This window comes from Acomys russatus, unplaced genomic scaffold, assembly GCF_903995435.1.
Source record: "Acomys russatus unplaced genomic scaffold, mAcoRus1.1, whole genome shotgun sequence".
NCBI classification, from domain to species: Eukaryota; Metazoa; Chordata; class Mammalia; order Rodentia; family Muridae; genus Acomys; species Acomys russatus.
Window position 1 is genome coordinate 17,501 of NW_026131452.1, and position 5,903 is coordinate 23,403.

The following is a 5,903-nucleotide window of genomic DNA, read 5'->3' on the forward strand; positions in this document are numbered from 1 at the left end:
ACAAGAATTGAAAGCTGCAGAATGAAAGAGATAAAAATGCAAGAGAACAGCATATTGACAAAGTATCTGCCATTGGTGAGCATGATAAGGTGAAGTTTACAGTGTCCAGCACATATATGCAAGACTCGTGTGTGCATGTTTCTTTATAAGTTTACCGGGGAATGAAGTTATCTCTTGTTTCTGACATGCTATTCACCACCTGTGGAATTGTCTAACACTTTCTTCACGCAGGCTTTGAATCTGAGGCCCTGTATTCAGAATAACACAATTTATGGATTAAAAATATATTTAGTCTCTTCCCCAGGCATAGGCAGTATGATTTCACCCAAGACTACAGAGCTCTTCTCCCATGACATGAAATCCTTAGTGGATTTGTCCACAAATGTGAACCAAGAAACAACTTATTGAAAAGCCATTCATGATTATACAAACATGTTACACTAGATGATGCCATGGTAGATTAAAGGGAACAGGGCCCAAAAGGCCCATGCCAGACCTGACCAAATCATAATAGCAGACACCATGAACTGTAGAACTGGAGGCTATCAATCCTGGTTTTGATTTCCCGAGTCTCTGTCAGTCATAGAATATTCTTTTTCCATAGATGCATGCCTAATTTCCAAAATTATGTGTATGCCCTACTGTAAGCGGTTTATGTCTCTTTCTGATAAAACCTAGAGTTCTGTTCAATTGATTTCCTTATGATCTACTTGATGTCATTGCAGAAATGAGGTTTCTTATTTGAATGTGAACTTTGCCTTTATATAATATTCTTTTATCCTCCATGAATCACTGAGTTGACATTTTGTCATGATACCCCCAAGTTGCTAGAACACTGTGTCTTCCCACAATTTGTTCATATCTGAGATCATAGTGTCATTAAGAAATATAATACCATAGAAATATATCCACGTTTTCCTCTCCAAAAAACTGAGTAAATCTTTCTGGGTAGAAGGACTCCATTCATAAAGCACAGAGATGAGTTAAGTCAGCAACTCTACCATGTTAGGCCCAACAGCTATGACATATGTTGATGCAAAAGTGCTCAGGGTGGAAACTATGTCCAGGACAGAGTGTCAATCATTGTGTAATAATGGCTTTTCTTTGATAGTAATGAATCAATATTCCTGGGCTAGAAAACAGGTGAGTTTCATTATCATATCTGTCCTACTCTAGCTTAAAAATCTGGGTGCAGAAGCCCCTCTTCTCAGCCTACCTCAACTTTCTGGGGACTCCATGGCTTGAGAGGATGATACTGCCCTTAACATTTTTTGTCATTTTTTGTTAATCTTTGCCATTCTGACTGAGGTAAAACAAATTACCTAACTTCTTTTGATTTGCATTTCCCTAGTAGGTAAGTATGATGATCATTTTGAGGGATTTCTTAGTTCTTTCTTTTTTATAACTCTTTGTACAAGTCCCCGACCTACAAGAGAGTATCTTGAATGACAGTGTGTTTATGAATTTTTTCTGTATATTTATTATTGATATATACAAAACATTTATTTGTGCAAGTTGATTCTCTATCTGCTCAAATTGCTGAATTAATTAATCATTTCTGCAGGATTTTGAGAATTTCTAGTTTGTGTTAATGTAATTGTATTGTATAATCTACAAATAGTGATAGTTTGACTTGTTCTTGCTCTCTTTCTATCCCTTTAATTTTCTTTTCTTGTCTTACTGCTGCAGCTAGTGCTTTAAGCACAGTATTGAAGTGGGCATAGTGTGCATCCTTGCCTTATTCCCGACTTCAGTGGATGTGCTTTATGCTGTTTTCCATTTGGGATGAATTTGTCTGTGGGATTTCTGTATTATGCTGTATTGCGCTGAGCTATGTTTCTTCCAGTATTATGTTATCTAGGACTTTTATTATGAAGGCATGTTGGCACTTGTCTAAGAATGTTCTTTTTAAAAATAATTTATGCATTTATTTACTTATTTATTCATTCTACTTACATCCTGATTATAGCCCCTGCACTCTTCTCCAGGTTCCACCCTCCCTCCCTCTTCCTCCACCATCCTACCCCAGCTCATCAACTCATATCCAGACTGAGCACATCCTCTCCTTCTTTGGCCTGCTGATGAAGCCCGACCAAGTGGGAATGATTAAAAAAGCAGGCAGCAAAGTCCATGTCAGAAACAGCCTGCAATCCCTTTACTGTGGTCCTTTCATGAAGCCTGAGCTGCCCTTTGACTACATCTGTTAGGGAATCTAGGTCCAGTCTATACATGGTACTTGGTTGATGCTTCAGTCTTTGCAAGCCCCTCTAGGATAAGGTTACTTGCATTTGTTGGCTTTCTTGTGGATCTCCTGTAATCTCCAGGTATTTCTATTTATCCCTCCTTTCACTTCCCCACAAAACTCCCTATACTTCACCCAATGTTTGGTTGTTAGTCTCAGCATCTGTTTCTATCTGCTGCTGGGTGGACATCTATGCTAGACTTCTGTCTATGAGCATATCAGAATGCTGTTAATAGTGTGAGGGGTTGCCTCTCTCCCATGGGCTGGGTCTCAGTTTGGTCCAGGCACTGGATGGACATTCCCTCAATCTCTGGTCCTTCTTTATCCCTGCACCTCTTGTAGATAGGGTACATTTTGGGTCAAAATTTGTGTGGTGGGTTGGTGTTCCTCTCTCTCTATTAGGAATCTTGTCTAGTTAGAGGATTCCTCTTCAGTATCCAGGACCAGTGCTACTATGAATCTCAGTTACAGTCCCCTCCCATATCCTCTCAGGAGCCAAACCTGTGTTAGTTCTCCAGTTTGTGATTAGAGATGCCCCTGCATATGGTTTCTCTTCTTTTTGTGGACCCTCTATCCCCCGATATCTTCTCTCTCCAGTTCTGTTATCCACCTTGATTTCTGTCTGAACTCCCTCTCACACTTTGTCCCCTATATTCAACTACTTCTGTTCTCTGTCCTATTTCCCCTTCACAATGACATTCATGCATTGTCTCTTAGTCCCTTTTTGTTACTTAGCTTCTTTGAGTCTGTGAATTGTAGTATGGTTATCATGAACTATATGGCTAATTCTGCTTATGACTATATACCATGTCTGTCTTTCTGGGTCTAGGTTACCTCACACTGAATGATCTTTTATAGTTCCACCCATTTGAATTCCAGAGGTGGCAGACTTAGGGACTTTCAGCACCACTCTGCCTGCAGTTCCAGGGGTGGCAGCCATTGGGGACTACCAGCAGTAGTAAGGTATGTCCTTGATATTTGCATGCAAGTCCCAAGTCCCCACCTCTATCTGCAATTGCTGAGAAACCTCTCATTGGGGATTATCAGCAGAGATGAGGACTTCCCTGTGTCCTCTCTGCATGATTACGATGGCCCCAGCTCTGTCTGCAGCTCCAGAGGCAGCATTCATAGGAGATTGCCAGCAACTGTGAGATCTACCTCTCAAATTCCATATACTGTCATCAGGGTCCAGGTCTGCCTGCAATCCCAGAGGTGGCAGCTATCAGGGACTTCCTTGATAGTACCCAACAGGGATTAACTACCAGAAGCACATTATGCCAATTCCTAGGGCCCAACTCTACGTACAATTGCAGAGGCATCAGCCACCAAGAACTACCAGGGATCTTCAAGTGTGCCACCACCAGGGAAAACTAGATGGCTAAAGAATAGCATAGGAACACACTCAACAAAACCCAGGGAAATACAGATTCGTCAGAACCCAGATATCCTACTAAAACAAGGCTGGATCATATAACACATGTGAACCCTTGAAAAACAACTTTTAAAACTTCAAATCTCTAAAAGTAATAGAAGAAGATATCAGAAGATGGAAAGATTGTCCTTGTCCATGGGTGAGAAGAATCAACATAGTAAAACTGGCGATGTTACCAAAAGAAATCTATAGATTCATTGCAATTCCCTTCAAATAGCTACACAACACTTTACAGAGGTTGAATGATCAATTCTCAATTTCATATGGAAAAACAAAAACCAAGAGTAGCTAAAACAATCCTTTACAATAAAATATCTTGTGAAGGAATCTCTACCCCAGATCTCAAGCTGTTCTATACAACAACAGTAATAAAAACAGCATGATACTGGGATAGAAATATGCTGGTTCATCAATAGAATCAAATCAAAGACCCCAAAATAAATCCTCACACCTATGGACACTTGAGTTTTTACAGAGAATAAAAATCCATACCATGGAAAATACATAGGATCTTCAAGAAATGGAGCTGGTCTATCTGAATGTCTACATGTGAAAATATGCAAAAAATACCCATATTTATCACCCTGCACAAAACTAAAGGCTCAGTGACAAAGGTTTAATATCCAAAATATATAAAGAACTCAAGAAATTAAACACCACAAAATCAAACAACACAATTGCAAAATGGGGCTTGGAACTTAACAGAGAATTCTCAACAGAGGAATATCAAATGGCCAAGAAACACTTAAAGAAATGCTCGTCCTTGTGAGACACCAGAGAAATGCAAATCAAAACGACATTGATATTCCATCTTACACCCATCAGAATGGCTAAGAGCAAAAACTCAAATGACACCACATGTTGGCGAGGATGTGGAGAGAGAGAAACACTCCTTCATTGTTGGTGGGAATGCAAACTAGTACAACCACTTTGGAAAGCTATCTGGCGCTTTCTCAGAAAAATGGGAATAGGGCTTCCTCAAGACCCAGCCATCCCACTCCATGGAATATAACCAGAAAATGCCCTACCACATAACAGGGACATATGCTCAACCATGTTCATAGCTGCTCTATACATAATAGCCAGAACATGGAAACAGCCTAAGTACCCTCAGTAGAAGAATGGACTAAGAAACTGTGATATATTTACACAATGGAATACTACTCAGCTATTAAAAACGAGAAATTCCCAAAATTTGTGGACAAATGGATTGATCTAGAAATTATCATAATGAGTGAGTTCACCCAGAAGAAAAAGAGACAAACGGTATATACTCACTTATATCAAAACACTAGTCCAAGGGATACGTCCCATGAAAAACTTTACTTACCAAGAAAGTGGGTCAGAGAAGAAGACATCCTATTGAGACTTTAGGCGAGAGTAGCATGGAAGAATGGGGAAATAGTAGGATCCACAGGGTCCTGGAAACCTACAAGAAGAACTTTGTGACAGGCAGATCTGGGTCCTGGGGTCCTCCTCAAACTAAGGCACCAGCCAAGGTGAATATAGGCAGTAAACTTAGAACCCTTACTAACACCTAGCCAACGAACAGGATATTCTCCACCGTTGAGTGGAGAGTGAGATCTGACTCTCACACGAACTCTGGTGCCCCTTTTCTGACCATGTCCTCTGGATGGGGAGGCCTGGCGGCACTCAGAGGAAGGATAGCAAGTTACCAAGAAGAGACTCGATATTCTAAGAGCATATATAGGAGGAGGAGGTCTCCCTCAATCACAGATATAGGGGAGGGGAGAAGGGGGAAGTGGGAGGGAGGAATGGGAGGAGACAGGGGAAGGGCTAACAATCGAGATGTAATATGAATAAATTAAAAATAAATAAATAAATCTTGATCTAACCACTTAAAAAAATCGCTATTCCCATTCCTCTTTCAAATTCTCAGCCCACAGAATTTGTAAGCATAATGAAATGATTGTTTTAAATATCATCATTTGAGGTTAATTTGTTATGTCACAGTGTGCTATAGTGACAGGTTGTGTGATTGTGCATGTTGTGGGGTTGTGAGGCAACTTTCCAAAAGTGTGTACATGAAAGAGGAACAAAAAAAAGCTCATAAAGATGAGGGGGTCAAGTTCCATTATGTGGTGAAAAGGACAAGAGCTCAGACATAGTAGACTGACTTCTGTTAAAAGTACAGGCTGGTACGTGTACTTCCTCTAAACCATTTGCAGGAAGCATACAGTGGAGTGGAGGGAGTCAGAGTCTAGACTG